The 16,306-nt window shown below is 36.3% G+C and overlaps 1 pseudogene; it reads left to right on the top strand.

Moving 5' to 3' along the window:
* The window catches only part of LOC138307904 (feeding circuit activating peptides-like), a 35,990-nt pseudogene extending 21,855 nt beyond the window's left edge, over positions 1-14,135 (top strand).
* The last annotated feature ends 2,171 nt before the right edge of the window (positions 14,136-16,306 follow it).

Genomic DNA, 16,306 nt, shown 5'->3' on the forward strand with positions numbered 1-16,306 from the left:
AATATCAAAATGTGTAAGGGCGCAACGAAGTGTGAAGCATTTCCTAGGTAAGATGTACGTGAAAATATAGAAAAACCCCTATCTCCAACATTTCATTCCACATACTGAGGTCAAAAGTTTTCAGCTGCCATCCTGGATTCATTTTGATGAAAATCAATTAAGATATGAGGCTTTGCAGTATGCTCAATGTTGTCAAGCGGTTCAAACGCTCTTGTGATTCCAACGAGCGTAAATCTTCATCTCTTAGAAGCTCAATGATATATCTCCAATATCTTAACGTTCAGTGATTGTGGAAGGTACACAGTAATTTAATTTCATTCCTTGACTTATTTATTTTATATTCCTTCCAATAATATAATGATCGTTGTCAGCAATTACAGGTTGTTGAATATCATTTTAATATCGAGATTTATTTTAATAGTTTTTGAATTGTAAAAGAATATATTCTTGGTTGGTGCTTTAATAATACACTCTTCCTTCCAACTTCCAGAATAAACGGCGGGTTAAAAAACGGAATATCTGTCACATAGGGTTGGGGACGAAAGATAAAGTGCGAAATACACGCATAACATTTCTTCATGTAGATGGTCAACACCAAATATTTGGAAAACAAAACATATCAAAGAAGGTGGAAAATAAAACAGAATATCGAATATATCATATAATTCTAGATAAGGCTTACTTTGGTTTGTAATGGGAGACTACGCCATACTTAACAATGTAGTATTCATGTCGTGTCTATTTATAATTTTGGAAACAACAGGCCTGCTCCCTAATTTGAGCGGTAACCAGGAATTCTGGATACAGTTTTAGGTTTTTTAAAACATATAATGCCTATTTGAAAATATGATCGATCTTATCGTCTGTATTAAAAACAACAGTCGTGGAACTCGAGGACTTGTTTATATACTGTTTAGAATTTATCATCCTGTTGTAATTGATCTTTGCATCTATTCCTGGAGAAGTATACTAAAAGTCCGATTCGATTCTATAAATAAACTTAAATAAAATAGTAATTACAGAAGAAAAAGACACTTATGGGTGTAGCGACTATTTTGTCTTCCTCAATGTCAGTTCCGCAATATCAAACTTGCACAATAACTTCTTTAGCACCAACAACTTCCATGTGAAAGAGTGTGCTTGCTCTAAATCCCAGATAATGAGGAAATCAAATTACGGAACTATGAATCCGGAAATCTCCCACACTGAGAGGAAGGTTTGATCCATTAACGAAATTGTAACCTGGATTATTTTATTTTGTTTCTATAAATTCGAAAAGTTAATTGAGACTTAAATTCATTTAACTGACTTGTTACACGCAAGTTTGAAACGACCCGTCAATAATGCAGGAGAAATGGCTGACAAACGATATAACAAATGTCTTAAAGGGGATGTGGAGAGGATGTGCCAGTGGACCATGTAGTGTAAATGATTCACGTCATCACGATGATTTTAACTATACAGAGTCGTGGCGTTAAAAGTACTTTTTAAATGCTAAAACGTCCAGAACATTTACTTGAATATACAAATGATCTATCCTTGTGTAGTTCAGGCGATATTGAGTAAGCTGTTTCTACCTTTTGTTCGAGATATCAATGTTATCTATATTTAATAATTATTTGTTATTGTGTTCCGTTCCGTTTGCAACAAGTCAATACTATACTATAACGTTGTTTGATTATTTCAATGAAGTTAATATTAAAATGGATCGTACATTCCAAACTATTCGCATTAACTCTGTGGTGCCATGCAGCAGTCACTGCCCTGCAGGTAGGGCGTTAGAATTGTACCTGCTGCCTATAGCATGATCGTAAAAGGCGACTAAATTTAGGATCTTATCTTTTCTCTTCTTCCTAACTGACTTTATCTCTCTTAATGCCTCCCTTGGCACCGACTCACTGTTGGCTTTGAATTGAGCGTTCGCCCCTGTGAGAAAGGCACTGGGTTCTGTCCCCTGGCCGAGACACACCAAAGTCTATAAAAGTGGTAGTTTCTGCTCCTGCTTAACGCTCAGCGTACAGGGTATAATGTGACCGGGTGGGGTGTGTTGCTTGGTGTCTTCGGCGGGAAACTTCAGTGGTATAGCGCTATAAAAAGGGCAACAGTTCCACTTTACAAGAAGGTACAGCACGAATATACAGCAGTCTCCCAAAACACGCACCTCGCACAACATACAGCAACAAACCGCATACAGCGGAGGCCGTCCTTACAAGACCATAGCTGTTAAAAACTGTTAAAATAAACAAACAAACATTTTGGTATACGTTGTAAATTGAATGAAATAGTCACCACATCGCTTTTGATTTGCCTTCTGGTCTACTTGAACGAATGAATTCATCAAACGCGTAGAATATCTAGATTTCTAAACATCAGAAAAAAAAACAAAAAAAACAACACATTATTTATGTTTTTTTTTAATAATTTCAATGCAGTAAATATTCCCATCTATCCGAGTTTTCCGGCCTATTTGTCTGGGATGCGTTTATTTGTATGTATATCCATTTAAAGTACGTGAGCGGAACCAAACGACAACAAGTCGAGGTGTCCCTGGGTCCATTACAGGAACACGAAATATGATTGGTGTAAGTAGTTTTGTCAGCCCGAGATGCCAATCAGAGAGGACCTACTGTCAACGTTGTTAAAAACCTCCGCCGGAGATGGTACTCAAACAGAATTACTGCCTGATCATGTGTTCACTGTCATATACGACATACACAAACATGTGCATTATTGATACTAACTACTATTTTATTGTCGGAATATATGTCTCCATTACGTCAGAAGATTCGCACAAAACAATGAGTAGAAAGCATATAGCGGATATCTAGATCTAGATGCAGTCATATTTTACGATTCAGAAATTTACGGAAGAAATTAGTTGGTGAATATTTAATGTTGTGTGTATATACTTTCTCAATCATATACCATAACAACCGGATATGGATAATAATTCTGCTTGTCCGTGCTGCACAATAAATGATCAATTCAAACAAAATATACCACTTAGATACATATGTGATTCATACAGCTCTGTTCAAATTGTTTCACGGGTTTTGTTTGGAGTTAGAAAAATAACAATCATATGCCCAGTATACGCACCCAGTGATGTTTTGTAACCCTAATGATAATATGACAATAATTCTCTTTTGTATCTCTATATATTTTATTCTTTAACGTATTGATATGAGGTCAAATAACTGATGACGAAAAACAGTTTGTTGTTTTGAAACATTTTTGCTGTGTCAAGTCAAATATGAAAAATTCGCTAAAAAGTACAATTTTTGAACTTATTTTTTCATTTGTGCGTACAAATCACTACATGTAGTGGATTATTTTGTCCTGACATGTATTTGTTGTTCTGTTGTGGTCATTTTGATACCTCATTTGTCTACCTTGGTTGAAAAGTGTCATTTGAGTCAAAATTCGAGATGGCGGCCATCGTGATGATGTCATAACCGGAAATTCGTCCCAACTTATGCAATGTTAACATTTTGATTTGTGATCAGTGGGTCATAAATGATCAGAAAAATATCGGTTCGGAGGTTCGGGGTGGGGGTGCATGTGGGACCCTCCTAGCCCATGGCCTGTGTTGGTCTGCCCTTGGCATACATCATAGCTGAAACTATTTTATTTACGATCCCAGAGTTGATAGTGAGTAAAGCACATACAATCCACTTTTCTTTGTTGTCATTCTAAATCCTACTATCTGACTGAGCCACTTTTTCCTTCATACCGCTATGAAGAAAATGTCCGAACATACGACGTTATCGTGAAGCTATTTTATTTACGATGTTGTTTCTGTCCTCAGTGCGTCCGTATACATCTCCATATCAACCATTACTCCACAGGGTTTATTCTGTTTACACCAGTAAATCTAGATTAAATGTGACGTGGACTGAGATATATGAACATCGACTATGCGCAACTCTCTATAAACAAATGTATCTTTATTTTGAAACTAAAGCCGACACAGATCCAGACACCTTCTATAACGACTTATATCACGTTATACAAATGTAGTTCTTTAGAAGCCAACATTGAATTAAACCAATAGTATTAAAAAAGGTAAATTCTTCTCATGAGTACCACATGATTGATAAATAGCTATTGTAACGCAACTCTCATGATAGATTCGAGTTACCAACGAAAACAATAAAACTTAATGAGGTTCGTATGTCAACATTTCATGCATTTTGTTATGAAATGCTGGTATGTAAAATAGGCTTGATTGTGTAGAGTCACCATTCTGTCCTTGCATAGGTGATTTGGGATTTGTGATGTGTATATAACACACGCACACGCGCATTGCGTAAAAGTCCTGAAAACTGTTTAACGGAGTTAGGTACTGGTTTACTGCCTTCATAACACCGTTTATTATTACGTTTGGTGCCAGAGATAATTATAATACGCGGTTTATGATGCTGCAGATATATAAGAAAAAAATGCTTATAAACACACATTCTGTATACTTAATAATATTAGAACCTTAAGTTGAACTGTCTTTGTTAACAAAAAGGCCAATTCAGTCTGATGAACTATGAGCTCGCAACACAAGGTCAAATATGCATTAATGTCAAGAGAGACGTTAGGAAGAAGAATGTAAACTAAGAAGAAGAGAAAAGATAAGACATCAAATAAAGTCGTCATTTACTCTGTGTAATAGGGACAGCAAGTACAAGTTCATCGCCCTATTTACATGATGTGTTTTAATTAAATACACTTGAAGCAATAATCAATAATGTTATTGAGATTCATACCACTACATAACAAATATATCATGCTTTCCTTGGTGTAATCTAATTTCCGAAAAGTATATTATCCGTGCTAGTGAAATATTAATCATTAGAATTATATTTAAAGAATACCATGACCTCCTAAATGACAAATGGTGTTATGGTGAAGTTACGGAAACTGTTGAATTATTGGGAAGCATTGATAATTTAATTCCCGCATTGACATATTGCGTAGGAATTCGTTTACGCTTAGATATTTTGTTGCTTAATTGTCATAAATAGGACGGTAGATAGTGACAAAATGCACCTGTTACCCTAACGGAGCTTCTGATAAAACTTACAGTAAAGTTACAGTCACTTGTTCCCAATAGTAGTCTCGATCTGGTATTGAATACTGCATCCACATCCCCTGGGACAGATCGAACTAAAGTGTATGTATACACTTCCATGTTAATATATTAGGATGAAAGTGCTTTCGGATTTACAGATTAGCCACCCCTTTTGGTATATGTCTATATCTACCAAACACACAAAAGAAATAGTCTAGTATAGGACTCAATTTAGTTCTGGTGGCCAGTCTAAGATGAGATATATATATATATATATATATATTTTTTTTTTGCCAAAGAAATACCAATGCCGTGTTGGTATAAGGAAAACCCCTTATTGGAATCGACGTGTTTGTGTGTTCTATCATATCCTTCCGTCGTCCGGTCCTTTGTTTTTCCGTAACGAGGTTTTCACTTGACCTTCTTGGGTTAATGCCAAAGGACAAAAGCCATAAAAATCCACTCCTTTCTTAATGCAATCACAGAATTGGAGACATTTCGGAACATTATCGTTCCGGTCCGGAGATACTAAAAACGCCGTAGGAGTCCTTTTATCTTTAGATTGATTCTCCAGTGTTGTTATCTATACTACTCTATCCTGATGTTTACACGTTGTGTACTCCCTGTACTACACTAAACCTTTCAGTACTAGTTACATTAGTGGGGGACAAATGATGGACTATAAACAAAAGTTTACTATCAAATGCAACCTTCGTGTTTTATTTACTTCTTTACGTACTTGCAGGTCATATAGTCTCCAAATAACAAATGCAATGGAATTCGCCTTCACCAGGTACTGATATGTCAATCAAAGCAGATAAGCGGATAGCATTTTCATCGGTTTGACCGTCGGCAGTATGTGTGTAACGGGGCGGCATGGTCGATGTCATTGGCGAGATTGCTTCAGTGGGATAATTCTGTAAAGTTGGCAACACTAGTACCGCCCGCTATAGCAAAGAGACACAACACTAGTACCGCGCACTATAGCAAAGAGACACAACACTAGTACTGCCCGCTATAGCAAAGAGACACAACACTAGTACTGCCCGCTATAGCAAAGAGACACAACACTAGAACTGCCAGCTATAACAAAGAGACACATCACTAGTACTGCGCACTATAGCAAAGAGACACAACATTAGAACTGCCAGCTATAACAAAGAGACACAACACTAATACTGCCCGATATAGCAAAGAGACACAATACTAGTACTGCCCGCTATAGCAAAGAGACACAATACTGTTACCACGCACTATAGCAAAGAGACACAACACTATTACCACGCACTATAGCAAAGAGCCACAACATTAGTACTGCCCGCTATAACAAAGAGACAACACTAGTACAACGCACTATAGCAAAGAGACACATCACTAGTACTGCCCGCTATAGCAAAGAGACACAGCACTAGTACTGCCCGCTATAGCAAAGAGACACATCACTAGTACTGCCCGCTATAACAAAGAGACAACACTAGAACCACGCACTATAGCAAAGAGACACATTACTAGTACTGCCCGCTATAGCAAAGAGACACTACACTAGTACTGCCCGCTATAACAAAGAGACACATCACTAGTACTGTCCGCTAAGCAAAGAGACACATCACTAGTACTGCCCGCTATAGCAAAGAGACACATCACTAGTACTGCCCGCTATAGTCAACCAATTAACGTACGCACTCGCATTTCCACAAACGTCCTTTGCTATAGCTATTACCTAACGCAAAATCAACTACAGGGTTGGGGTCAATTACATTGCAATGTAATTAATTACAATTACAATTACTTGGTCAAAACTCAATTACAATTACAATTACAATTACTCAGTTTTGTAAATGTAATTAATTACAATTACAATTACATTCAAAAAGTAATTAATTACAATTACACATTACATTTTCTTACTATGTTTTTTATATGTTTATACCAAGGATTTAAAAGTGAGATATACGTCATTGCATATACACATTTGTATAATCATACACTGTAGCAGTTATACAGATATAATAAGTCGATATTAGTAAATTCTGATAGAACACATGTTCACTTCACATAAACCGCAAGGTACAATTGAGTATTGGTAGGGTGTGTTTGTTTTACATGTACATTTTTTATTGGACCTAGCAGTAATATTGTCAAATGCGTCAGCTTTATGTACAAGGTATTCATATTTTTTATTGCATTTTATCATCATTAGCATCTCAAAATCATCATCAGACAGTCTCTATCTGTCTGGTCGGAATACTTTGCCAGAAATTAACACTAAACAATCTCTCTACTGGAGCTGAAGTGGCTGGTATAGCTAAGTACTTGCTAGCTAAAAAAGACGAATTTAGAAATCTGCAAGAATAATCTTTCCAGAACTTTAATGGGTCACAATATTTCTCTGTGAAACTTCACTAATGTAGATGCCTACAATTCATTGGATTTAAGACCTCAGTTGTGTCTCTTTCGTAACAGTGTTATTTATATAGTGGGAAGAAAACTGAAAAAAGTCTTCTGTTAATTATAATTTTCTTGGCAGGGGCAGTGAAGACAAATCTGAACTATCATCTATATTTTTGCCTTCATTAGATTTGCTAATTAGGTGATCAACAGGTGTTATATAAGCAAGACCTTTGTGAGTTGTAATCACAGGCTTTGTGTTCACAACTTCAAACTTGTATATTGCTTGAGGGGTAAACTACAGGTACCTATACTATACTGTATACTATGGTTACTGTCTCGCATATGTTACCTGTTTAAATTTCTACATAGCCAAATAAATGTCATGCATTCATTAATCTTGGTAATTATTTAGACATTAGTAAATATATAAATGTAATTGAAAAGTAATTGAAATGTAATTGTTAATTACACATTTTTATAATGTAATTAATTACAATTACAATTACATGTAATTGAAATATTTCTTAATTACAAATTACTTTCAATTACTTGAAAAAATGTAATGAATTGCAATTAATTACAATTACATTTTTAATTACCCCAACCCTGATCAACTAACGCATCATTGAACGACTACTGCGTCTGACCCTCTACCTCTACTGTAAGAGTGTGGTCCACTAGTGCAGCGGTATAGAGTTGTATGTCCATTCCTTGATCCCACCTCAGTAGGATCCCGGCACCTTACCTGGTGACGTAGGCGTAGACTCTGACATCATTGTCATGGACAGATAGTCAATATCATTAGATCGTCATCAATACACACCACAGGTAAAACAATGACCTGGTGATACAGAGGTTAGCTAGGAACAAGGCGACTAGTAGCTTCCAGCTTCTGAGTTATTAGAAACAAATCTTAGTAAAAACTTCATATATGACATCATGTTATAATACTGACGTTAAAAACATTTGAAAGAAAGTACTAATAGCTTCGTAGATTTGCTTCTAGAAATCAAAACCGAGCCTAATTCCTTTGAAGTATTAGTGATACATACACATGACCTAGCATCGTCAAGTTGACCATTCTAACGTCTGTGATACCTTATATTTGTCCACATATTAACATCCGCCACTTGACAGTACTTACCAATCGGTTCGCCACATTCCACTGGATTACGAAATATTTATCGCGGGATGGAGTCTTATGCTGGCAAATTCCAATATCATCCAACAACATATTTTAGGTGCGGTCGCTAATTTGAACAAAAGTACGGGGTGCATGAAAAAGAAGTTGATCGCCAAATTCATAAAAGTGCTGTAAAATTAGTTTACACAAGTCATCATTGATTACGTAAATTGTTTTGTACCTATTAAGTCACATGTCCTTAAAGATTTACTAAAATACAACATCAATTTGATTCTATATTTGTTTAGCCTCATTTCCTGGCTGTCACGTTATGTAGGTTAGACTGATGAATGAAAAGTAGTAAATTACGATAATTTCGTATTGAGTATAGGTTAATACAAAAAGTATACAAGGCTAAGATGACACTAAAACTTGATCATATAATGATAAATGTTGATATATCAAGCTTAAGGCTGTGCTGTCGTAATACGCCATCGGATTACTAACCTGAGAGCATTCTAGGTTATAAAGTGGATTGTAGGGGTGGTATAAGGCTCCATTGGGGCGAGTTTAATATATAATATATAATGATATCACCAATATGTGGAGGATATAGTATCAGACAGTCTGATTAACTCTATGATTTACTGTAATGCTACGTCTATAAACTCCACAATGCCGCCATCTGCTCTACGAGTCTTTGTATTCAATACACCTGAGGTAAATGCATCCTCATCAAACTCCCGTTATGCTTTACATTATAGTCGAAGTATTGAAAAAATAATATGTTAAGTAAGGCTATACTGATAAAAACCAATACACGCCAACGTCCTGCCATATCATTCAAAGTCAAAGAAGATTGACGCATCAAAAGCGTACTGTAGACTACACACATAGTCATAAGCCAAATTAGATGATACGCACTGTATCAAATCACGACGCATGATCTGCGAACGAGTCTATAAAAGCATTTGTTTTCAAAGCTCCTTTGACAGGATCTCTTACTTAACCTCAATATTTAAATAATGTAGTAGTAATTTTTGGAAAGCATAAGTAACAGAAAAGAATATTTACAACAGTTAATGCAAATGCAATGTAATATCATATTCAATGCATATACAAATGTATCAGACAAAATCAATATACATCAATTCATACGATTTCTTTCTTAAAAACATCCTACTTAATACATGACAATTCCGTGGTTGACTTTGCCTTGGCCAACACAGCAGTCTATAAAAAGGGTCTTTTACTTCTTAGTGCTCAGTATGAAAGGAGTGAGACGACTGGTTTGTCCAGTGTGTTGTTCATCTTCGGTTGTATGGTGTGTTGTTCGGTATCTTCGGTTGTATGCCTCAGCAAGGTCACACTGTTAATGAGTAAGAGCCCCACAATTTTAAAGAAGATATACCATTAATATATTACAACATCTACTAACCCCCCCCCCAAAGGGACACTACACCCATTCACGGTTTAGGCGGGTTTTGTGGTGACAGCTTTTACCGCATTAGTAAAATCATATCGCAATCCATGCTGCCAGACAACGCTTATGTTGCAAACCTAAAGAAGGCATAGTACCTCATCGGTGGCATAGTATTTTTGCATTAGTATAAAACTCAGGCTAATGTGAATCAAAGTGGGCTAAATGGTACCACATATATCTACCTACGTAATATGTTATGTCAACTCGCCAAAGTGCAAAAAATAAGGGGAAAATAATCTGAAATCTATTGTCAGACATCTCGTAATGTCGACAGTTGATTACAGTAATCAGGTGATAAAGACGTCTTCTCATCGTGATATTGGTTAGCACTAAGGCCAGTAATTGTTTTTATTGTGGTATATAAATTGTCCGGTGTGTATTTAGTTTTTCAGGCGATATTAAAAAGGCCTTGGTGAGACTCAAATCCTGGTGCGACAACTGTATTATTATGGTAATATTCACTTGATAATTCGAGTGAAATTATACATGATTGTGATGTTATCTGATTTAGAAATGTGATTAACAATTGAAGTTTCTCTTAGCACCTCCAACTGAAAAAAAAGATGTGCATTAGTGTAAATTGTCAAGCGTAAATATAGCAAAGATTGCATCAATACCTTTCTTTTATCTGTAACGTCGGGTTGTCATAAACAGCGGGACTAAATTATTTGTATGAAAGAATTTCCTAAACATTCCAAGACGATCCGTACCACCTCTATATGCTAATGTATGTAACAGGTTATTATTTCGTTTGGAGGTCGTAACAACTAACAATACATTTCAATTGGTTGGCTTCTCTTGTGGGCCCTTCAACGTGTTAACCTCTTTGTGTATATTTCTAAAAAGTTGTTGGAAATTATTGCAGGGTTCTATATTAAGTATACTCCAAGTCATCGAACGTCTGTAATAGACATTCATGTATGTTATACATATATACGATTTTAAATGAGTATTCATATCATATGAGAATTTATGTGTTTGCCAGCTATAGCGATCAAACTTTAAACACCAAAACGAATTTCATAAAATTTTATATAAAACCACATATATATATAAAAACAGAAATTACCACATAACTACAACAGCCTACAATTCGAAGAATTATCCATCGAAGTTTCAGCAGAGGCAGTCGTCTTCGAACTCGTGACGTCACGTCATTGTGTTTGTCTTCACGTCACAACAAATTTCTTGTCCGGTACAGCCAGTGGAAATGGTTTCTTCTTAAATTACTACAGTGAGATATGCAGAAATATTACACGGGTTAAATCACTGCATATCAGCCATGTAATGTGCTGAATAATATTTATTTTGATATAGTTTTGGTTTTAAAAAAAAACCGTTATTGGCAAAAACACAATACCGATATATTCTGTCAATAATGATATAATAAACATATATTATTAAATACATATCAATTCAATTGAAAACATTATATGCATAATAATTGTATCAATAAACATCCCTGTAGACATATGAAAATTAATGTTTTTTTGCTATGTAACATCCTGTTTATACGAATTAAATGCCCGATATTGATAGTCATGGCCCTATGACATACTTTAGGTATACACCTTTATATTTAAATTTTCACTGCAGTCTTACTATGTAACCTTACCAAACGCAGTTAGCAGTCATATAGACAATAAACTTCAAGCGCTTATTATGACGTGATTATCATTGTGACGTCACAATTGTCGTACCAGCGATCATGGAAGACGGCTGTTCAAATGACTGTTCCATCCATTACGATATATTTCATTATAGATGCAAAATTCCTTGGGATTTAATCGTAAAATTGTAAGCAAATGAAAATATAAGCATTGAACGTCTTTCAGTTGGCATTCATAGCCAATGTGAATGCCAACTGGACAGAGAAAAATTCCATGAAGCGTGCTAGCGAATGCCAACTGAAAGACGCTCAATGCTTAAATGAATAGTCTTCATTGAATCACAGCCAACCACTGTCATAATACTGTGCAGCGTCTGACAGGCATTGTTTACATTAGGACTTGATACTTGGCCATAGCTTTCTCCAGCTTCGTGTCTCCGTACAGGACTAGACTGGTGACAACAGAGGTGTTTACAAGTTACGGTAGATTTGATAACGTTATAGACAGAGATGTGTTTGGTTGGCTTCCTCCGTGTTAGAGGATCCTGTTACAGTATCATATTATCTGTTTATAGACTCTATATTACATTATATAACTAGATTTGGTGTTATAACACTAATGTTGTAATCTCGTTATGGTTTTTTTCAAATTTTGTTTTCATAAAGCATGCTATTTCTCATTAAATAATACAACACAAAAAAACAAATTGTCATCATAAATGCCCTTTCACTGCCAAAATTTGACAATTAGATAACACCAAAATAATCTAACATTATCTCCACTCAACTTGATATATTATACCAGAAGAAACGTATGCCCAGAATTCATGGTAATACCTATCGTTCCTCAATAAATAACTTACATGTAGTTATCAGTTCTCCTTATAAATATATAAATGTAATAGTAGCGATAAATCTTCACATCGCGTTCTTTAAACAACATATCCATTCAGATACATTGTAAGTGGAGCAGCAATTCATTGATCAGTTAGATAACAGAACAAATAACTTACCAGACTACGTATAATTACTTGCATCAATTTGAAATTGTTTTGTTGTTCTTACAGTTACAACGACGTAGATGATAATGACGTCGACAAACGCCGTATGGATACACTTGGAAGTGGTCTGATAAAGCGGATGTATGGCGAAGATACAAAGCGGGCTTTGGACAGATTAGGGAATGGGCTATTTAAACGTGAGGACAATGTGATAGAGAAAATCCGACCCACCGTCGAGTTCCTCATTCTACAGTCCCTGATGGAACAGAAAGATCACCAAATGACGCAACAGAGTAAACGCATGTTGGATCATCTAGGAATGGGATTGATCAAGAAACGTCTTCTTGATCACGTTGGCATGGGACTAATAAAGCGTCCTGTTGACTCTATTGGACTCTGTTGGTATGGGACTTATAAAGCGTCCTGTTGACTCTGTTGGTATGGGACTTATAAAGCGTCCTGTTGACTCTCTTGGTATGGGACTTATAAAGCGTCCTGTTGACTCTGTTGGTATGGGACTTATAAAGCGTCCTGTTGACTCTCTAGGTATGGGACTTATAAAGCGTCCTGTTGACTCTCTTGGTATGGGACTTATAAAACGCCCTGTTGACTCTCTTGGCATGGGACTTATTAAACGGTCCAAAAATAAAAAGAGAATGCTTGATAGAATGGGAGCAGGTTTAATTAAACGATCCGATGATTTGGACAATGGAAATATCAACGAAAATGACGATAAAAAAAGAATTATAGATACCATGGGATCTGGGCTGATTAAGCGTCTTAGTAACCACGAATCAAACGAGGAGAAACGAATGATAGATACAATGGGTTCTGGACTTATCAAGCGTCTTACTGACCATGAATCAAAAGAGGAGAAAAGAATGATAGATACAATGGGTTCTGGACTTATCAAGCGTTTCAGTGACAACGACAATAGTGAAATGGACAAACGTTATCTGGACAGAATGGGTGCAGGTTTGATAAAACGCATGGATGACGATGACATAGAAATGGATAAGCGGTATTTGGACAGGATGGGAGCTGGACTAATCAAAAGATCTGGTGTGAACTAAATATACTAAATATGTGTAACGTGCTCGGCTTGTACTTCATTGACTGTTGGGAGATACTCTAAAGCAATTCCTTATTTGTTGTTAATCATTGGCACGCTTATGTGACTTGTTATTTTCGTATCAAATTCACAATGTGATAAACTACGGAGACTCATGAAGATGAAATATTCATATTTATTTAATGTTTTTGTACATAAAATAATATTTGTATATAGTATACCCGTGTATATATGATGTTGTTGATGATCTTCTAATGAACTGTGACGTTTTCTTCTACTGCATCTCACAAATAAAGTATTTATTACAAATCACGTGATTTCATCAACGTAAGAATGCAAACATAAAACCTTTCTTGAATATTTCAATTTAATCATAGATTTACAGCCTGTATTAAGTAAACAGGTTTTATGAAAATCACTTTCGATGACCTGCTTGTAAGCTCGCTTAGGGTCGAGGCATGAAATGATTTGATTTAGCTTGATTAGTTGAATGTCGTACTAACAGACATGGTCATTTTAGGTTGTGCGAGGTTCAGATGATGAATAAAAGCTGATATATCTGGAAAAAAACTACCGACCAGCGGTCAGTATCTAGCAAAGTCCTCACATGGAATCTAATATTGCCACCCAGAGGTGGAGGGGTTGTTGTAATAAGTCGGGATTTCTTACCACTCGACTACCGCAGACCCAGTGGAGGACTTGTTGTAATAAGTCGGGAATTCTTACCACTCGACTACTGCAGACCCAGTGGAGGGCTTGTGGTAATAAGTCGGGAATTCTTACCACTCGACTACCGCAGACCCAGTGGATGGCATGTGGTAATAAGTCTGGAATTCTTACCACTCGACTATCGCAGACCCAGTGGATGGCTTGTGGTAATAAGTCGGGAATTCTTACCACTCGACTACCGCAGACCCAGAGGTGGAGGGCTTGTTGTAATAAGTCGGGAATTCTTACCACTCGACTACCGCAGACCCAGTGGAGGGCTTGTGGTAATAAATCAGGAATTCTTACCACTCGACTACCGCAGACCCAGTGATGGAGGGCTTGTTGTTATAACTCGACTACCGCAGACCCAGTGGAGGGCTTGTGGTAATAAACCGTGAATTCTTACCCACTCGACTACCGCAGCCCAAAATGTGGAGGGCTTGTGGTAATAAATCGGGAATTCTTACCCACTCGCGGATCGGCTTTCGCGGCCCAAGAGGTGGAGAGCTTGTGGTAATAAGTCGGCCGAAGAATGCAATAAAATAGAATCTATATGGAAGGAAAAAAATATTCCTCATGTTTACACATGATTAAAATAATATTTTATCCAATTATTATATAAAATGCATAGTACGAGTTGATAGAATAATGGTTGGTTTGATAAAACAGCGAAGGTATACCAGGGCTATTTAGTAGCGCTAGGGTAGTTGCCCATGGTAACAATGGGGAATGGAATAGTTTAAGAAGAAGCATTCATTTCGAAAACAGATTCTGTCATTAGTTTGAGTCACAAGACTTGTGTGTATGCATGTTAAAGAGAAATATATTTTCATATGTATTACCGCGCTTCCATAATTTATGGAAGCGGAGTCAGGACCAGATCGTTAACACGTCTACGCTTATTATTCAGGGAAGCTGTACTTTGTCTCCCTTTCATTACGTCGTATTGGTATTAATGCATTATTAATTCTTAATTTTCCGAAACATCTCTAGATTGAAAAAAAAATTAAATTCGAATGCAACCCTAATTGCCACGCGTGATATCCGTTTGAGTTGCGTAATTGGAAAAATACTTTCAGACATTTTTTATGACGGTCGATACATAAACATCAAAATTAAATACAAAACGACTCCAGTTAAAGATATGAAATGCAGGCCTAAACGCGTGCATTTTGTACAGATGATACTATGTTTTCTTACATGTAATGGGATGATTTTAAAATTGTTATTATTTGTATACCAACATCATTTGAAGCCATATTATTTCACGAATGTTTAAAAGTTTCTCCCAAAACATGTAATTATTGAATGCAGCCAATTTGTGGGCCTTGAAGCCTTCACTATTATGTACAATGTCCCCACTCAGGAGGGTACTCGCACACATCACACCAATAACAGTGCCTTGAATATATCACAAAATGATTTGAAACCAGATTTGTCGAACATCACGCCACTATCAGTGATTTGAATATATAGCAAAATAATTTGAAACCTTATTGGATGTACCAAAATAAGAAATTCTGCGAAGAAACATAGTGGTCACGGTGTGATGGAATACGTAGCCTCTGTTCCTGTGGCGGCTACACTCTACACGACATATAGTATAGCTGTAATAAGTACTCTGTACAAAGTAATCAAGCGTCCAGTGATAAGCTGGACTTTCCTGATTAATTACCTCACGACCATCAGATTAATGGACGGACTTGTAAGATCAGCGAACAATATAGCTGTCCAGGAAGGAAACCACAAGAGATGTATGTTGTAATTTGGATAAGAAGCGACAGATCGGTGTTTTTGTTATTTTTTGTCATGTGTAATATTGAACCGGATTTGCTTGGTAAAGAACATTATTATCTT

Source organism: Argopecten irradians, chromosome 14 (assembly GCF_041381155.1).
Source record: "Argopecten irradians isolate NY chromosome 14, Ai_NY, whole genome shotgun sequence".
In the NCBI taxonomy this organism is placed as follows: Eukaryota; Metazoa; Mollusca; class Bivalvia; order Pectinida; family Pectinidae; genus Argopecten; species Argopecten irradians.